Genomic DNA, 21,800 nt, shown 5'->3' on the forward strand with positions numbered 1-21,800 from the left:
TTTGCCTCAAGATATGGAGGCATTACTTGTATGGAGCAACATGTCAGATTTTCACCGATCATAAGAGCTTGAAGTATTTGTTTACTCCCATAGAGTTGAATTTGAGACAGAGGAGATGGATTGAGCTGATTAAAGACTATGATTGTACTATTGATTTTCATCCGGGCAAAGCGAATGTGGTAGCTGATGCGCTAAGCAGGAAGTCTTCTAGCTCTATAGCTCACTTGCGAGGGACGTATATGCCGTTATTGATTGAGCTGAGATCTTTGGAAGTTGAATTAGAAGTTGATAATTGCAGAGCTTTGATAGCTAATTTTCGAGTAAGGCCGACTTTGATCGACAAAGTTCATCAGATGCAAGATCAGGATTTGCAGTTACTGAAGTTGAAAGAGGATGTGCAAAAAGACTACGAACTGATTTTGCGGTGAGAGATGATGGAGTTTTAGTTATGGGTAATCGACTTTGCGTACCCGACATTAAGGAGTTGAAAAAGGAGATCATGGAAGAAGCTCATTGTTCAGCTTATGCTATGCATCCGGGTAGTACGAAGATGTACCGTACCTTGAGAGATCATTACTGGTGGCAAGGTATGAAGAGAGAGATAGCCGAATTTGTATCTCGGTGTTTAGTTTGTCAGCAGATTAAGGCTGAACATCAGAGACCTGCAGGGTTTTCTCAGCCGCTTCCTATCCCCGAGTGGAAATGGGAGCACATCACTATGGATTTTGTAACGGGACTTCCACGTACTCAGAGTGGTCATGATAGTGTATGGGTAGTTATTGATCGACTTACCAAATCTACTCACTTTTTACCATTCAAGACCACTTATTCGATGGACAAGTTGGGGAATATTTTTGTGGCTGAGATAGTTCGACTTCACGGAGCACCTGTGTCTATTGTTTCAGATAGAGATTCCCGATTTACTTCTAAGTTCTGGACAAGCTTGCAGAAGGCTTTAGGCACCAAGCTGAACTTCAATACAGTTTTTCACCCACAGACTGATGGTCAGTCAGAGCGTACTATTCAAACCCTGGAGGATATGTTACGAGCTTGCATTTTGGAGTTTAAGAGTAGTTGGGACATTTATTTACCCTTGATGGAGTTTGCTTATAATAACAGTTATCAAGCTAGCATCGAGATGGCACCTTATGAGGCATTGTATGGAAAGAAATGCAGAACTCCCGTATGTTGGGATGAGGTTGGAGAACGGAAACTTTTTGGTCCCGAATTGGTTCAAAATACTAGTGAGAAGATACAACTTATTCGGGAAAGATTAAAGGCAGCCCAGAGCAGACAAAAGAGCTATGCAGATAAGCGTAGGCGGGAACTTGAGTTTGAAGTAGGTGATAAGGTTTTCATACGGATATCTCCTTGGAAAGGGGTACTTCGATTTGGTAAGCGCGGGAAGTTGAGTCCACGTTACATTGGACCATATGAGATTGTGGAGCGTATTGGTCCGTTGGCATACTGATTAGCTCTACCACCTGAGTTATCCAGAATCCACGACATCTTTCATGTTTCGATGCTCCGGAAGTATGTGTATGATCCTAGTCATGTGTTGTCGAGACAACCAATTGAGTTGAAAGAAGACTTGAGTTATGAAGAAGAGCCCGTGGAAATTCTAGAACAGAAGCACCAAGTTTTGCGTTCAAGAACCATTCTGCTAGTAAAAGTGCTGTGGAGGAATCACACAAGAGAAGAGGCTACTTGGGAATGCGAAGACTTAATGCGAGCTCAATACCCTCACTTGTTCTCAACATATGTGTAAATTTCGAGGACGAAATTTTTATAAGGGGGGAGGATTGTAACATATGCACTTCGGATTTCTTAATTAAAAGTGCGATTTAATTTTTCCTCTTCGCTTATGATTTTTAAATTCGTCGCGACAATTTATTGAAATAAATTGAGCGCGATTACACGCGCCGATGGTCGGATTTTATTTTCATCACGGGTCCGAATTGAGCTTAATTTGTATTAAGCTTAAAAAAAAAACAAAAAAAGGGGTCGGATTGTATAATTGGTGAAGGGGAACTGTTTTTGAATTCAAAAACAAAGTGAGAGAACCCGTGAAAGAGAGAGAGAGAGAGAGAGGAATTTTGACCCGTTGACCCGAAAACCCGAACCGGACCCGCGATATTGACCCAAACGGATCTCCTAATTCCGGCCACCTTACCGGTCGTGCTTGGTACCGATCTGAAGCTTGGAAGCCGACCGTCGTATCCCCGTGGTCCTCGTCGCCGAACACCGACCAAAACGCCGGCGATTTGAGCTCGAAAGTCGCGGCCAAGATCCTTTTTCGTCGCCGTTGATTCCGCCGGGTTTGTGACGCGCCACCACTTGGAACTGGTTCCTCACATCTCCAGCAACAATTTCTTACCAACCACGACCACCAGGGATGCTGGAAAATCGTCAAACGACCACCGGAAAGTTTCAGATTTTTTTGGAGCTTCGATCCGCCGTTGCCGCCGCGCGTGGGAGGACACCGCCGGCACCATTGCACTCACCGAGGTCGGAACTAGCTGACCTAAGCTCCCCGTCATCGTTGACCGGCAGGGGCAATTCGGTAAATTCATGAAACTTTGGGGTGAATTTGTAATTTTATGTAATTAGTGGACATTTTGGTAATTTTGAGTGAGGGCAATGAAGTAATTTTTGATTTCGAGGGCAATTCGGTAATTTAAGACGTTAAGGACATTTCGGTAATTTTATGCCCCGAGGGTAATTTTATAATTTCGGACAATGTGATTAATTTATGTAATCTGAATTGAGGACAATATGGTAATTGACGAATATGAGGATAATTTGGTAAAATAATGAAGTTTGAGGATAAGTTGGTAAAATATTGATGTTGGGGGTATTTTGGTAATTTTGGCATGTAGGGGCATTTTGGTAATTTTACTCATGCGGGAATAGTTTATCGTTAATAGAGATTTGATTCGAGATTTATTATATTAAATTGGTTGTATTTCTATTTACGGAGAATAATTATAGTGTTTCCGTGATTAGGAGGATTCGCATCCGCGAACGAGAATCAACCCGCGGACGTTGTTGATACCGAGTCTAGACATCATCACTGTGAGTGGAATATACAAAACCTATTTTCATAGTATATGCTGATTTTATGATAAGTATTTAATGCTTCGATTAAATGATTTTCCGGTAAATTAATTTTTATCTATGTGTTGGTCTTTATTGTTATTGAGAATGAGTTTGATTAATGATTTTATTAGCGTTTTTGAGTAAAGGCATGATATTAGAATTGAGCAGATTTTGAGATATGTTGAATAGAAAGAAAATGAGATTTCAGATGAGATTCTATGTTTATGTATATGTTATTTTTGAAATCATTAGACAATACCTTCCCTCCAGATACAGAGAAACAGATAATATGAGATGAGAAAAGAGATACAGACAAGAGATACAGATAAGATGAGATAGAGGCCTTTGGGGCCTGTCGGGACACACATAGAGGCTTTGGGCCGTGTGTTCGGGCGCTTTTGCCTTTTGGGGGCTTATGCATGCACAGTACAGATATATGAGATATGAGATGAGATCGTCCCCATCTATCTGTTGTAGCTCCGGGGCGTGACGCTACCCAGATAGTACGTCATTGCCCGTCCGTCGAGGTCCGGATATGATCAGATTATCCCTTGGGTACTGGTTTGATGACAGTTTTTAGTCTTCAGTATTTGATATGATGAGTATTATATGATTCCATCGATTTTATGCGAATATATGTATTATAGTGTTTCAATGAACTAATTTGCATTAAATGAGTTTGAGCAAGTTCTTATGATATTTTGAGAAATTGAAATTGGTTTGAGAAACGATTTGAGAAATTGATTTGAGAAAGATTAAATCATTTTAAATAAATTTATTAAATTGTCAGTAACTACTATCCACTCACTGAGCTCACTGAGTTTTATACTCACCCCTCTTTTATTATTTTATATTTTTCCCCCCCACAGGAGAGTTACAGGTACATCAGTCAACCCAGTAGCGAACGTTAGTGTGATATTGTGGCCACGTGATGGTGCTAGGAGTCGTGGATTTTAATTAGTATTATATTTGGGATTTTTTTGCGAGTTGTGTTATTTTATTATTTTATGTAATCGATGTAATTTAATATTAGGATGATATGGATATGTTGATTTGAGAAGTTGATTATGGAGGATGGTTGGATATTGAATTATTTTGGGAGTATTGATTTGTAAATTGCAGGATTGGATATGTTTTATTTTTAAGGGAGACTCTGCCGAAATTTTTATAGAATAGTTTCGATTTTACAAGTTTAGATAGACTCGCCCTGGGGAGTTGCGGGGCAGGTCGTTTCAGTTTTGATATGGGTGGTACATTTCTGTAAACTGTACAATCATTTACTAAAATTTAAAATTTAAAGCATAAGATAATGGGTAGCTTTGTAATAAGTTATTCTATTAAAATAAAAGCGTTTAGAATAATTTTTTGAGTTAAATAATGCCACCCTATTGGTATTGATTCATTGAAGAGCTTGTGAACATATATCATGAGTTAAATGTGTATACGTTTGTAGAAACATTCTGCAGTTATTTGGATGAGAGTGGATACTTTAAGTCATTGCTGTGTAGTGACGACTGGAAAGGAATTTTATCTATGTATGAAGCAGCATACCTTTTGGTAGAAGGAGAAAACATCTTCTATGAAATTAGAAATTTCACAACTACCTACCTCAAAGAATACATCAAGCACAGCAAGGATCCATATATTTTAACACTTGTGAACCATGCGTTGGAGCTTCCACTACATTGGAGGATGCAGAGGATGGAGACAAGGTGGTTTATTGATGCATACGAAAGTGGACCAGACATGAATCATGTCTTGCTCGAGCTTGCTAAGCTGGACTTCAACATGGTGCAAGCAAAACACCAGGAAGACCTGGAGTCTGTATCCGAGTAAGATGTTTATTTGGTCATTGTTGTGGAACAAGTTTTAATATGTCAAATAAATGATTATTATCAATTGATCCTCCTCAATGTATATAAATTATAAGATGGTGGGAATACGTTGGCTTTGGAAACAAGTTGAATTTTGCAAGGGACAGGTTGATGGAGAATTTCCTCTGGACGGTGGGGGTGACATCGGAGCCTCAATTTGGATATTTTAGGAGGATGTCGACAAAAGTCAGTGCATTAATAACGTCGATTGATGATGCTTATGATGTTTATGGTACCTTGGATGAACTCAAGCTATTCGCAAATTCCGTTGAGAGGTCAGTAAACTTGAATTTTATCAATTTCTTCATTATCGTAAATCTAAATTTAGTGCTTCCGGGGGCCGGAGTGAGCAGTTTTTGAGTAGCTAACCGAGTTCAAATTCTACGAAAGATAGGAGATTAAAAATATTAATTTGGGCTTTACTCACCCATGCATCTACTTCTTTTAAAAATATATTTTAATACAATATGAGGGGAAGGCCCAGCTCAAGGTGCATGAGCATAGCATCCCTAAGGCCAAGTTCGTGAGTTTGAGCCTCATTAGGGGAGAGTGGTGAAATCTAATTATCTCTCTATATTTTGGGGAAAAAATGAAAATTTAGAACCTGACCAGAGTTGATCTCTTTAAGATTTTGTTTAACACATTTACATTTATAAATATCTATAGTTAACATTTAATACACACACATTCTTATTAATAATTCAATGGTTGTATTGTAAATTTAGATGGGACGTTAGTGCAATGGATCAACACCCATACTACTTGAAGTTTTGTTTCATGGCTCTCCATAATTCCATAATGAAATTGCTTTTGACGCTCTCAAAGAAAAAGAAGCTCACATCATTTGTTATCTTAAAAAAGTGGTGAATTTGTTTATACATATACTGTGTATCTATTTCGTATAGTTTCTATATTAATTCCTTGTATAAAGCTGTAATATTAGTGCTACTGATACAACTCTGCAACTCTAAGTTTATATCATAGATCTACACTTTTCGAGTAAGTGTTGACTCCAGCAAAAGAAGCAAAAAAAATTGAAATTAATTGAGAAACATAGATTGCAGGAGAGGCGGAGAGAGAAGAAGAAGAAATATTTGCCATTCCATTGCTTTGTATGACGTGTTCCCCTGTACATATATCTTTTACCCCTCAACATTACACGTGTAACTAACCAACAACGTAATGATTCTTAAAAAAATAGTCACAATAAACTAACAAAATCACAGTTGCCATCTTTCCCACTCTCTTGTGCCTTCTTGAATATTCCTTAGGTAAATGTAATCTTTGAGGTATGTTGGTGCCCTGCGCATACGAGCTGGACCTTTTATGTGCTCCTCGACCAGCTGGGCTTCTTCCTCTGTTTCAAGTGCTGACTTGTCATTACTCTCGGGCAAGGTTGTATCATTCCTCATCCCTTGAGAATTTACCTTGTCCTCAAGGTGAAGCTCGAGATATAACTTGCAGAACTCATCATAAGCCTCCTAAGTAGAATTTTCGGGGGCACAATCAAACCATTGCACCAAAACTTGACGAAGCTCTTTCCCTTGTTTAAGTACTGAGTGCTCAGCACAAATAACTATAGGAGAATAAAGGGGCTTGTTGTTCACACTTATAGGTGGTAGTGATTGAATATTAACATGAGAATCCCCAACATAAGGTTTGAGTAAGGATATATGGAAAACATGGTGAATTTTGCTGCCAATGGGCAATTCTAATTTATAAGCAACAGAACCAATCCGCTCCAATATCCAAAATGGCCCATAGTAGTGCTTTGCCATCTTGTAAGAAGTGCGGTTGGCAATAGTTGATTGCCTATAAGTTTGCAGGCGTACCAGCACTTTGTCACCCACCTGCAGTTGCAATTCCCTTCGATGCTTGTTAGCTTTTTGTGCTATTCGGTGCTGAGCTTTATGTAAGTTTGCTATCAAACAATGCAATAATTCATCTCTTTCTAACAGCAGGTCTTCTAATGCTTGGATTGAAGTAGAGCCCTTGGAATAGCTAGGAATGGTAGGAGGTAATCGTCCATAAAGAGCCTGGAAAGGTGTCATTCGCAAGCTACTATGATAACTGGTGTTGTAACAAAACTCGGCCCATCCCAAAAAGGTTGACCAAGACTGAGGTTTGTCTTGAGTGAAGGCTCGAAGATATTGCTCGAGGCCACGGTTTACCACCTCGGATTGGTCGTCGGTTTGTGGATGATAAGTGGTATTGTGGCGTAAGGTGGTGCCACTCAATTCAAATAATTTTTGCCAAAAATGGCTCATGAATATTGGATCTCGGTCTGAAATGATTGAATTGGGAAAACCAAGTAATTTGATTACTAATTCAGTTAATAACATGGTTGTCTTGTGGGCTGTGAACTGAGATGGTGATGAAGAGTAGGAATCCATATTATACTAGAATTAGTTTCCTTATTAACTAAAGTTTAAGACTTTTAAATTCCTTTCTAATTTAGAATTTTGTTTCCCTTTCAATTTAGGATTTTGTTTTACTTCATGAATTAGGATAATTACTACTACTATAAATAGCTCCCTCTTGTAGCTTTTGAGGGCAGAGAATTTGGAGTTCAATAATATTTCAATTTTCATATCTCTTTGTGAGTATTTGAACAGTTAATTCTTGGTATTCTGCGGAATCAACAAGTCTTAATCTCTAAATTCGTGGTATTCTTTTGAATCAACGTGAATTTAGTTGTTCTTTTGTTCCGGTATTCTCTAGAATCAATGGAATATTTTAAACATTAAACTTCCGCTGCATCAGTTTGGTATCAGAGACAAAACCTGGTATTACTCATCTAATCCCATCTACCACCAAACGTTTTCCTTTCTCCTTTTTGTTTTTTTCCGTTTAGTTTAAAATAAAAACAAAAAAACAAAAAAAAAACACCACTTTTTCAGACAAACCACCACCACCATCTTACCAACCCAAAATCTTTCAAATCCACCCACCCTTACTCGATTTCTGACCATCATCATCGGCAATCTAAAACTTTTTGCTTAATTATAGTTTCGGCCTAAAATTTTTATTTACTTTCAGTTTAACCCCACTACCTTTTTAAACTCGAATTTGAAAAAAATGCCTCCAAGAAAAGCTCGTGATGCTCATACTACAACTTACAATCAAGAAGATGTTTCGAAAGATGAATCTCTGGCTAATATGACAGCCAGAAATGATATATTAGCTGCACAAATGGCACGAATAGCAGAGTTACTTGACGAACGCCATTGTACTCCAGAACGTGAAGACAAATCAAGTGGAAGCTTTGCTAACCCATTCTCTGGGCGTCGACCTAGAACTGAGTCTATTGATGACAGAAGATGGGAATCTGGGTTGAGAATTGACATTCCCGAATTTCAAGGAAGTGGCCGACCTGAAGAATTATTAGACTGGATTAACGCCATTGAGGAAGTTTTCGAATACAAAGAAGTTCTTGAAAATAAACTAGTTTCGCTTGCTGCAACTCGATTTCGTGGAAGAGCAGCAGCTTGATGGCAACAAACTAAGCTCACAAGGATTAGGCAAGGCAAAAAGAAGATTGATTCTTGGGAAAAGTTCAAGAAGCACTTGCGTGGAACATTCTTGCCTCATAATTACGCCAAACTGTTATACCAACAGCTACAGAATTTAAGGCAAGGTAATCGATCAGTGGATGATTACACTACAGAATTCCATTGGTTGGTGGCACGCAATGACTTGACAGAGACAACAGAACAACAAGTTTCCCGCTACATTAGAGGCCTACGATCTCAATTTCAAGACCAATTAAATTCACTTGACCCATACTCTGTTTCAGAGGCACACCAACAAGCCTTGCAGTTGGAGAATCAATTTAGTTGACGTACTAATGACTCAAGCTTTCGGGGTGCTCAAAGTATTGTTTGTGATAATTCAAACCCGACTTCCCAATTTCGTAATTTCACACCTCCAAATCCTCCAAATAAAACTAGTAAACCTAGTGAAATCGGTCAAAGCAGCAAAACTCAATCCTCGGGTTCGGGATTACGCTGTTTTAATTGCGGAGAAAATGGGCACCGAATGACAGAATGTAAAAGGGGAGGAAAATATGGTAAATGCTTATTCGTAGGCACAGAGGAAAGTGAAGACTACCAGGAGGAAGAAACTGAAGAGTTCGCTGTAAAGCCAACTTTTGATAGTAGTGGTAGCGCTCAATCTGTTGAAGAACATGGTGATAGCGGGCCAATGTTGATCGTGAACCGTGCATTCTTCACTCCTAAAGGTCAAGACAAAGACAAGTGGCTACGACAAAATATCTTTCAGACTACTTGCACAATCGGGGGTAAAGTATGTCGTATGGTCATAGACTCAGGCAGTTGCGAGAATGTCATTTCGGAAGAAGCCATAACAAAGCTAAATTTAAAGACAGAACCTCATCAAACTCCATACAAGCTCACATGGCTGAAGAAGGGAAATCAAGTGACAGTATCGAAACGTTGCTTAGTTTCCTTATCCATTAGTTCAATTTATAAAGACAAAATTTGGTGTGATGTTGTGGCTATGGATGCTTGTCATCTATTACTGGGTAGACCTTGGCAATATGATCGAAACGTAGTACATGATGGGAAGAGAAACACCTACAGCTTTATGTTTAACAATACCAAGATCGTTCTCCTACCTAACAAGGAGTTTACTCTCCAGCAAGACTTGGGTAATTATTTGTTAGGCAAGAAGCAATTTATAGATGTTGTATCAGAGACAAAGAGAGTCTACATTTTATTGGGAAAAGAGAGTAACGGTGATTCTAAGATTCCTGAAGCTGTGACACCTATTCTGGCAGAATTTCAAGATTTATTCCCTAATGAGCTACCACAGGGTTTACCACCTCTTCGGGATATACAACACCAAATTGATTTGGTACCAGGTTCTACATTACCAAATCGACCTCATTATCGTATGAGTCCTACAGAACATGAAGAATTAAGGTGCCAAGTGGAAGAGTTATTAGAAAAGGGATTTATTCGTGAAAGTCTTAGTCCCTGTGCAGTTCCTGCTTTATTGACTCCAAAGAAAGATGGTTCTTGGAGGATGTGCGTGGACAGTCGAGCTATCAATAAAATTACAGTTTGATATCATTTTCCAATCCCTCGATTAGATGACTTGTTAGATCAACTCAGTGGAGCAACAATTTTTACCAAACTTGATTTGAAGAGTGGCTACCATCAAATTCGAATACGGCTTGGAAATGAATGGAAAACAGCTTTTAAAATTCGCGAAGGGTTATACAAGTGGTTGGTAATGCCGTTTGGCTTATCCAATGCTCTGAGTACTTTTATGCGAGTCATGAATCATGTTCTTCGCCCTTTCATTGGAAAGTTTGTGGTTGTTTACTTCGATGATATACTTATATATAGCACCAGTCACGAGTTACATTTACAACATTTGAGAGAAGTTCTTTCAGCCTTAAGAGCAGCAAGTTTATACACAGCAGTAAACAAGTGCATTTTCAACCCAGCATCCTTTCTGACTTCCAACACAACCTTCTCATTAAATGCCACATCTCTGCTTATTATACACCTTGGAGGTTCTAGATCAGTGCACCATAGTTTGTATCCTTTAACTCCATCAGGATAGCCTAGGAACTGACCTTTAAGAGCCCTGGGTGCTAACTTTCCTTGATTGATATGTGCATAAGCAGGGCATCCAAACACTTTAAGATTGACATAGCTTGCTGGTTTTCCATGCCACATTTCAAATGGAGTCTTGAAATTTAGAGCAGCAGAGGGACTCAAATTCACCAGGTAGCTTGCTGTTAATAAGGTTTCTGCCCAGAGGCCCTTTGGTAGCTTTGCTTGCACCAGCATGCACCTCACCTTATCCATTAGGGTCCTGTTCATCCTTTCTGCCAATCCATTCTGCTGAGGTGTTAACCTCACTGTTTTGTGCCTTGATATCCCCTCATTTGCACAGTAGCTGTTAAATTGCTGATTGCAGAACTCAAGTCCATTATCTGTTCTTAATTTTTTAACCTTCTTTCCTGTCTGATTCTCAACTAAGGTTTTCCATTCTTTAAACTTGTTAAAGACTTGATCTTTGTGCTTCAGTACATAAACCCAAACCCTTCTTGAGTAATCATCAATTATTGACAAAAAATAGTTGTTTCCACCTAATGAGCTTGTCTGTGCAGGTCCCCAGAGATCAGAGTGTATGTAGTCTAGGATGCCAATAGATTTACTGGTTGAGTGTTTGAAGCTGTGTCTTGTGGACTTCCCAAATACACAATCTTCACAAAAATCTAACTCTTCTATTTTATCCTTCCCTAGAACCCCTTGTTTCTCAAGTTCTTTTAACCCTTTAACACTCATATGCCCCAATCTTAGGTGCCACAGCCTGGTGCTTTCCCCACCAGTGCCAACAATTACATCTGTTGTTCCTGTAATTGCCTCACCATCTAGGACATATACTCCATTTCTTTTTAATCCTCTCATCACTATCTTAGACCCCTTCATGATAAACAATCTACCAGATTCAAGCTTAACATTAAACCCATTATGATCTATCAAACCTAGTGAGATTAAGTTTCTCTTTAGATCAGGAACATATCTGACCTCTCTAAGTTCCCAAATTGTCCCATCATGAAGCCTAAGACTCACATTTCCCATGCCTATGACTTTACATACAGCATTGTTACCCATCATTACTTTCCCCCCATCTAAATCATGGTAATTAGAGAAGTAAGTTTTAAATGGGCACATATGAAATGTGCAACCAGAATCTGAAATGCAAGTTATGCAACCCAAGAGGGGGGGTGAATTGGGATTTTAAATTTTATGCAATACAATTCGCACAACAATTTAATCTACCGCCTTAATCAAATCAAAAACAATAAAGTCAATCAAGTACAATATTAAAAGAGTAAGGGAAGAGAAAACGAACACAAGGATTTTTACGTGGTTCGGCTATCCCCGCCTACGTCCACGCCTCCAAGCTCACCCGGCTTGAGGATTTCACTATCCAAGCCTCCCAAGGCTTCAAATGTTTACAATTGACTTCCAAGGTGTCAATGAACCTTTACAACAAGAGATTATATCCCCAATCTCTTCACCCCAAGTGTTTCCCACACTTGTACACTCACAAATTGATGAGAAATGAAATTCACAACAATAAAACTCTCTTTAAGAGTGAATAACAAATTATAGCTCAATGATGATTCAACAAATGATGATTTACGAAATGGAAGCTCAATATATGTTATATGATCTTATATTTGCTTGTGTTAGTTCTTAAAATGAAGTTTGAGTTGAGTTTTTATAGTGAAAGCCCAAAAACTAGCCGTTATAGGCAAATTCCAGCGCTCAAGCGGTTAGCCGCTTGATTATCCGGCTAGCCGCTCAGGAACAGTAATATTACCGTTATTTTTGAATTTTGCTACAGTACTACTGTTCACTAAAATTACACTTTAGCCCAAAACTTTCTATAATTATACTATGGCCCAAAACGTCAGAAAACTTTGCAAATAGGTCCAATTTCAGAACTTCATAAAAATAGATGTCTTTCTCAAACTTTCTGAAATTATGATATGGCCCCAAAGATTTTCTTGTTTCACACAAAGGTCCTTTTCAACATAATACCTATATTTTTTAAAGTTCTCAAAATCTTTCACTTTAGTCCAAAATATTCATAAATTATAGTATGGCCCAAAACATTTCAAATGTTTGTAAAAACGTCCAACTCCGAAATTTAATACTTATTAAAATCAAAGATTTCAAATCTTAGCATTTAAGTCCAAATTACTTAAATTCACAAAATACTTTTCTTTATAAAAACAAAAACTTTTAGTTTATGAAAATTATTTAATTAAATTAATTTCTTGAGCTTCTCAAATGCTAAATCAAACATCAATTAAATCATACCGGCTTTACAAGAATTTATTGCACTAATTTGTTCGTTGAGCTCTAAACTATTCTTGATGTCGCCATTGTCCGTTGAGTGTCTTCAATCTTGATTTCACTTGATTTACTTGTATAAATATTATCCTTCAAAAACTAGTAAAAATGTGAAATATAATATTTATTAAATCACTCAATACATATGTTTGTTATCATCAAAATTACATTATGTATAGCCCTTTAGGCTAACAGAATCTAGTATCCATTTACCTCTCTGGAGATCCTCTGTAGCCACACATACACCAGCAGATTCATAGCCTTCTTCCTCCACAGTAGCTGCATCACCATTTCTTTCTTTATTTTTGTTCTTTAGTTCTTGACAGTCTCTCTTGAAGTGGCCTTCTTTGTTACAATGAAAGCACTTCTTGTTTTGTGATTTGGACTTATCTTGCTTTTGTTTCTTCTTCTTTCCATCATTTTTGTTAAACTTACCCTTAACTGATAACCCTTCAGCGTGCATCATATTTCCAGATTTTTCTTGTAGCCCTCTAGTATTCAAGGCAGCCTTAACCTCATCTAATGATAAGGTTGATCTTCCATACATAAGGGCATCCACAAGATTTGAATAAGACTGAGGTAGAGAGCTCACCAGAAGCAATGCCTTCCCTTCATCATCCAGCCCCCCATCAATGGTTTCAAGTGTGTCACACACTTGATTGAATTCATCAATATGATCATCCAGAGAGGACCCTTCAGCCATCTTCAGTGTGAACATCCTTCTTTTGATATACAGCCTATTAGCTAAAGATTTAGTCATATAAATCTTTTCTAATTTGGCCCATAGGTTTGCAACAGTCTTCTCCTTGGCAACCTCCCTTATCACTGAATCACCAAGGCTCAATATGATGGTGCTTCTGGCCTTTTTGTCTATCTCTGCTGCCATTTCAGGTGTCTTGGAGGATGATTCTTCTTTCCCTTCCTTCTTGGTGATAGGTTCAAGTGCATCTCCTAATCCCTGTGTTATCAGCAAGGCCTCCATCTTCACCTTCCACATGTTGAAATCATTCTTGCCAGTAAACTTCTCAAGATCGATCTTGGTTGAAACCATACTTGTCTTTGGTTGTAGATCCAGCTCTGATACCAATTGTAGAATCCCAGGTGCTATAGACTGATAAAAACAACCCAAGACTCTGCCCCAAGACCTCAAGCTAAAAGAACAAGATGCAGCAAGATGCTTAACTGAAAAGTTACGACTAAGATGATACTCTGGAACTAGATGATTAAAATAATATGACTAAAGAATCAACAGAAGTAACATAATCGAAAGAACAAAAGAATCTTAACGTGGTTCAGCTAGATTTCTCTAACTTACATCCACGGGAGGGAAATAACGCAGCTTTATTGATTTCCTTGAGATGAATTACAGAGTAATGCATTGATTTTCCAAGAAGGGTCACAACTAGCTTTATATAAACAGCTTCCTTCTCTCTCTTCAGCTCTCTCCGCTCTCCAACCAATTGCTTCCACCTCAGCTGTTCCATAACAGCTTCAGTTAACGAACCCAGAAAATCTCCAGCACCTCACGTGAGTTCCTCGTGCTTCTAACGACAAATAACGAACTTTGCAAGCTGAGCTCAAGCACGTGACATATGCGTGCATCATTTAAATCTAAACGACAACTCCATGCGTCGTTCAGAAGTGTAATTCTTGTACACATCAAAATGCAGGATCCTGTGCCGTTTGAGTTTAAGTGTTTCCAACTTCTAAACGCAAAGTCTTCTGCCGTTTTGGTTTTCTGGATTTGCTTTCACAAACAACAGTACATATATTAATTTAATGATCATACATGTAGCATATTTATAAACCATATTAAGAACATACATGTAACAATGTTCTTTCTTTTGATCTCATCGAGAGAGAAAAAGAAAAGAGGAATTCCAACATTGAAGAGAGTTCAAGTGGCAAATCAGACACTACCGAGAACATAAAAGTACGTAGAAGCGCTTATATATGGAAACAAAATACTAAAATTTAGAAAAATATAACATCTCATTTCTTATATAATAATTTCTTATTGGGACAATAGTACTTGCGATTATCCGCAAGGAGGAGCTTTTAGAACTCTAAATAGATATGCTGTATGGAACTCCTTTTTCAGTCACACCACGTCCCGAAAATGGCTTCAAAAGCTCATAAGGCACCACTCCAGCTCCGTTTCTATTCTTCAATTTCATGTCTGCATTCCTTTCATCGATAATCCCTTCAAGCTCCATTATTCGACCACTAAACCTTTCAAATGCAGCAAAAATAGTTGGATCTTTACCCCATGCCGGCTCCATTTGATTTCCTAAATACTCCTCATCAGGGGAATGGGTCGATAGCACGTCAAGAACAGCCATAACTTGAATAGCTTGCAGCTGGGTGGGGAAGCTCCTCAAAAGTACAGCTTGAGGGTTTTCAAGGAAGAATTTCATGTCCTTTTCGGATATTGGTTCCTCAGTGGGCATGTTGGTTCTTGCAATACTTGGCCTGTTAGGGACATAGCCTGCATATGCATATTGCCCAAAGTTTACAGCTGCATGATGACCAGATGCGACCCACACGATAGTCGTGATTATCTCAATTAAATCTTCTGAGGTTTTCAGGGCAGGCCACCATGGTTCATCCTTTTTGTCGGCGTGTCCTACAGTTCGAATTTCAGTCCACCAAGCTTGGAGCTCTTTATCAGACTGTACAAGGCTTTGATCATGATTAGAGCTGGCAAAATTTAACACGATCCGATTACCCGACACGAACACGATACCAATAAATGGGTATGGGTCGTCGAATTTAACACGATTATTAAATGGGTCGGGTCCGGGTCAACATGATTTTTTTCCGTGTCGGGTTAGGATTAAAATTCTTGACCCATTTACCCGATCAATGACCCGATTATATTTTCTATTTTAAAATAATTTACAGATTCTTGTCATCAAAACTCAAATATTAGAGATTATTTTCTTTATTATTTTTATTCTTTAAAAGGATGAATATAGACACAATATTTTATTTATAAAATTTTAAATACATTTAAAGCTTTAATAGTGTAAATGTATAAAATACTGGTAGACATGTATATTTTATAATATTGATATATAATATTATTTACATATATATAATTAAAACCTCAATAGTGTGTGTAATATTTTAGTAGATATATATATTTTATAATATCGATAAATTATGTATGTATGTATGTATGTGCATACGTATGTATGACAATGTGTAAATATTTGATGTAACTTTTGTTCAATATATAGATATTAAGCGGGTTATTGGGTAACTCGATTATTTTTCCGTGTCGGGTTTGGGTCTCAATATTTTGACACGATTATTAAATGGGTCGGGTTTGGGTCGACCTAAATTTGACACGACACAAACACGACCCGATGACCCGTTTTGCCAGCTCTAATCATGATAGTAGTGATTCACATAGTCAGTTACCCATTTTTTTAGGGCGAACCAAAGATTGAGACCATCATTGGCATAAGGATAGTCTTCAATTGTAAGCTTTAGGCCATTTGGAGCAGTTGGATCATCAACAGCCATTCCTCTAGGTAGCCAAAAGGAAAAAAACTTAAATTCAGATAACTTGTGTGATAAGGACACACCTTTGAAGAAATGGAAAAGAGCAATCATATTTAAAAAGAAAAATTTATCCGAACACAGACAAAAATAAGGTAATTCACATAAGCATTAGACTTATATGACTTACCTTTTAATTAGGTCTTTCGGCAATGCTTCATAGTCAAATCGCCATAGCTGGTCATAGACAGCAGAGCTAAGCTCTATAGAGTATTTTTAAAGGTGAGAATGCGCTTTCAATTGTTCCACCAGCATTAATAAGCGATTCTCGAGCTAAAGTATTAATCTCCATTGTGTACCGCAGATGAGGTTTCAGCAATGTACATATTGGATGCATCGCGCTGAGATGCCGATTGGTAGCAATTACGTAAGGTTCTGTGCAAGCATGAGTTCTTAACCTGCCAATGTGAATGCAGTTTGTCAAATAATCCTTTTTTTTTAAAATGTCGAAGCTGCAGAAAAAATTGAAAAAGGGTAACAACGTACCAATGACTAACGAGCTGGTGATAACCGGAATCATGAGCAAGGACATGAGCTTTGGCTAACCTCCAAAGCCAGCTTTCTGTAGATTGCCAACTGGGCTGAAACGCTTGTTTCCACTGTGGCTGACCGTTCATTGGCGGCCGAGTAAGCTCAATGACCAATGGTCTCAATGTGCCTTCCGAGGTCAAGAAGAATAGTGTGCGAGATCCATACAACGTTGTGCCTTCAAGCTGTCTCACCATTTCCACATATGGTAGTAATAGGTCATTGTAGTCTAAGATGAACAACTTCTTTTGTTGTATAGCCTTCATAAAAACGAAAGTTTACAAGTTTAGTTTACAAATTAATTAAAGAGAAACAAATGTTGTTGTTCTTATGTTTTTCCTGTTTTTAAAATTATATATGCATACCTCAGCAACAGTTATGTCGCCTCCCATTAGTTTCTCAACCCTTTCTGTAGTGATTGCTGATTCTGGTGGACCATAGATTGCAGGGTCGAGTGTACTTTCTAGTGGCCATTTCTGCATCATTCAAAGCAATTTTACTTAATTCGATTCACTTATGCTGTGAATAGCTTTTAGGCTAAGTATATAATTTGCGAAAATTCTCGAGTCATTAGCTGACTTTTGACCATGAGTCTAGAGTTTTTATTGTAATGGACATTGGAGATAAATTGAAAAAAATCAACCCCTTCTGGACTCTGTAGTATACTCTTATTAACTAGTCATATGTTCCCTAAGGAGATGTTGGTTCATGCAAAGAAGGAAATGGGAAGAATCATTTCAACCTAATATAGAGGTTTGGATGGGATGAGGCAATTCCACCCACGGTAAACACCAACCATTACCCCTTATCATTAATCAATCTCAAGAGAAATCGGGCGCAAATCACATTCATGGCGAGCTAAGCTACATTAAGCAGACCAATCTATTAAAACAGAAAACTCGGAGTATCGTACTTTATAAACTACTAACATTGGAATTCGACATTAGCTATTATGTATCATACCGTGACCAACTGTATGGCGCATGGGTTGAGACCAGCTAGAGTCTGCCTTCCAAATTCCTCATCCCTAAACCAAAAGAACTGGTGTCCTGCAATCAAATATATGCAATAAAACATAAATGTGTACGCATTATATATGCTTGATGTTACATGAACGAAAACTAGTTTAATTCTCAGTACTCTCCATTGTTGCAAACTTCAAAATATGTTTAGCTAACTGAATCAATTCTGGAAGATTTCTTCCCCAAAATTCTTCTTGCTCTTGTGGAGGCAATGCAATTCCTTGGTTGAAGAGAGTGTCTACGGCCGTAAAGTATGGAAAACCTAGATCTTTATTTACACCAAATGCAGCTTTTATGGCCGGTATCAATCCATGCAACAACGAGTATAATGTCTTGGCGGAAAATGTTGCTTGCTTTATCCTCGAGAATGCTTCATCCCTTGGTACGTAGTTGCTATCGCTCCTTGTCTCTGACTCTGGATCTGTACAGTAATACAAATTAATCAAATCTGGCAAATGCTCCTCTAGCTTGTAAGGTTCGAGCCAAATCTTCTGTTGGATCGTGTATTTTCAAATTACCCAAAAGTTCTTTCTCTATACTCTAAACTTGTGACATGCATGTCATATTAAGTTGTTTTAATGCTAACATATGTGATAAAAAAATTTGGTTTTACACTTAAAATTTCTATCTTATAATTATGGAAGTAATAACACTAAGGAGAAATGATTTGAGCAATTTTCGAAATACAGAGACTAGTTGGGTATCTTTCCAAAGCTTAGGGACTAAATGAAAATATGCTGTAATGAATCTGACAAAATGGTGATAAAAAACAATCGATAAAAGAGACCCGTTTTAATTTACTGTTAATTTTTATCAGTATTCTGTCAGCTCTTCATTTCTTTAACATTTTTCATTATCTACCTGTTGTACAGTGAGGGCGTCCTGTTCTGCAACGCCTAGGATAAGGGTGCTCTTGGCCACCAAGCACAGGTCGTGCAACTCTGGATTGTTATCAGGGTCTCCAAGATCATTGTACACATCATAATCATATATTCTATCATAGGGTTGGCGCTCTCCTTGTCCACTGCCTCTCAAAGAGATGAGCTCTTCATCCCTTAACCTTGTCAATCCATTGGGTGTTTGTGATGGCAGGTATGACTGATTTTTTTGGGGGGAAAAAAAAAGAGTAGAGTATGACTGTGAGAAAAATTAACTAAATAAAATAAATTCAGATAAAATTTAGCTGTCCAATATATTATATGGCATAGGAATAGTAGAAGTGTATATGTAGCACAATTGCAATTATAATTACTCTTCTCGGTAAGTGATTTTCGAATTCTTTTCCCTAAATATTTTAGGGCCGAAATATCTCATATTATTGTACTTTCCTCTTGGGGCTTGACCTAGTAGTCTTTCAATAATCCTTTTTTGACCGACCATTCGAGCACAATCTTGGGGAGAGAAGGTTAATTGAAAAGAAAAAAGAAAGAAAGATGGGAATAAAAATCAATTTGCACTCCATCCCTCATTTTTTATTTTTTATTTTAAAATAAAAAGGTGACAGAGTATTACGAAAATATTAACAGTTAAGAGGTTAAACCCAAAATTGGGGAGGAAAAAGTGACAATCCACTAAAAATCAAAACTGACCTTATTAGTAAAGAAAACTCTCTTTTGCGCGTCGATGGCTAATGGCTGAACCCATGAATCACATGTTATGTTCATAGGACCATCTAAGAAACCATCAAGAACAACATCCTTCAAGTACATCTCTTTTTGGTTCTCATGTTGAACCAAAATGCCACCAACATCTCCGAAACTTGATGGAACTTCAAATTCTGCCTCATATCTAATGTTAAACAGATCAACGCCCGCTACGCTCGCATAAACATTAATGGTTGGTTTCTCTGATCCATCTGCAAAATAATATAATTCAAATATATATTATAGCACAAATGTTGTTAATTATTTTAATATAAAATTTTTTATAATCTATTTTCAATTTCCTTATTTTGTCGAAACTGTCTTTACACTAACATACATGTTTTTAATTGACTAAACGCTTTTTTCAAAGAGTAATAATTTACTTCTCCAGTAATCTCTTAAGAAATTGCATCCTAAATTATATATACGTGACATTTAATAAATAAATGACATATCAATTGAAATAAATTTTATTAGAAAATTATTGAAAAATATAGAATTATTGTTTTTGAAAACAATATTATAAGTTGCCATAAAGTATTAATAAGAGCATTATTATATTCTCCCTATAATTTCCATTTTCTAATTGTCTACCACCCTCTGCAATTGTCAAAATACCTCATTTCCATCTTTTAGATTGGGGAAAAAAAAAAATTCGTCCGAGAGATAAAGATTATTCTGAAAATTGTAGGGAGCTAAATGATAAAATTTTAAAGTTCTAGAGGAGAAAATCAGAATCTCCTTTCTTTGAAAGGTTTTGAAGGTGGGTAATGCAAGAGTAATGGGGGTTTTTAAGTCGAATCACATGGGTGAGAAGGGGATTTATTTCTAGCATGCTAGTACTAACATTGAAGAAAAAGAATAATAGGATGAAACTTCTGAAGGGAAAAAAAGGCAAAACAGCCCGATCCGGTACTTACTGGAATCAAGCTCTGCACAAACAAGCCCCAAGAAGAGTGGTTTTTCAAAATAAGTCACATCTTCTCTATTATTTGAGCGAGTACCACCTAATATAGTACGTTTCACAGTGACAACAGCCTTAACTTTGACAGAGACAACAGAAGGAGCAGTTGCTCCTGCGATAGCTTTGATGTTATTACTAGCAGAAAACCCAACTCTGATTTTGAGTGATTTTTGGAATGAAGGGCTTGAATGAACTGGAAGAAAAGCACGGCCGTTTCCATGGAGAAATGGCTTGGAAAATGGAATTAGGGTTTTGATGGACCGAGACCGGTGAACTTGTTGGTTAAGAATCTTTTTTTGGCTGTCGAGTTAAGTGAATCTTGGCAGACAAATGCACTCTTTATATAGAAAGTCGAAAAGAAAGAGAAGGCGGTGAACATGAGCTTCATTAGTAATTAATTATGGCACTGAATAATGAAGTGAATGGGGGACAAGTTTCGAAAAGAATAAGCTTGGCTTTAATTTAGTCCAGAAAAGTTTTTGTACGGGTGTGGATTTCTGTTGTTTGTATAAGGTGCTGAAGTTTGAATGAGCGACTACCGAGATGTTGGAAGCACATTGCAAAATAAGCCAGTGCTCATATTTCTAAAATAAAAATACTAAAGTTTTTCTTTTGAATTTTTGTAGAGAGTTATTTATACTCAAATCAGGAGTTTGGCAAACTCATCACCTAAGTTCTTTGTGTTTTCAATTTCGTCAATCAAGTCCCTGTAAATTTGAATGTTATGAGGGCATTTGAGGTGTATTACTAACAAAAGTGTTTGTAATACCTACTAACGATACAGATCATGTATGATTAATTTTAATAATAAATTAGTTAATGATATCATATTAACATTGGCGACCCTAATATTTGGATCCCTATTTGTACTCTGGTTATATATATTATTCATTACTGAATGATGAATTTTGTAACTATTAAAATTATTATTATATTTTTCACATCAATGAGGATATAAATTGTGATCCAAATAAATTGAGATCATGATAAAACTTATCCAAATATAATTAATTTTAATATTAAATTAGTTAACAATAATGTTGGAAGTCCTAATATTTAAATTTTTATTTCTACTTATAGTTACATATATCACTCATTAGTAAATGCAAAATTATTATTATATTTTTCACATCAGTCAGAATATAAATTAAGTAAATAGCATTATTCTTTAGTTAATTATAATTTTTTTCAGTAAAGTA

The 21,800-nt window shown here is 37.2% G+C and overlaps 1 pseudogene; it reads right to left on the reverse strand.

The window, feature by feature from the left end:
* Positions 1 to 14,943: 14,943 nt before the first annotated feature.
* Positions 14,944 to 21,181, reverse strand: LOC18053045 (annotated as a pseudogene).
* Between the last annotated feature and the right edge of the window lie 619 nt (positions 21,182 to 21,800).

This window comes from Citrus clementina, unplaced genomic scaffold, assembly GCF_000493195.1.
Source record: "Citrus clementina cultivar Clemenules unplaced genomic scaffold, Citrus_clementina_v1.0 scaffold_2, whole genome shotgun sequence".
Taxonomy (NCBI): Eukaryota; Viridiplantae; Streptophyta; class Magnoliopsida; order Sapindales; family Rutaceae; genus Citrus; species Citrus x clementina.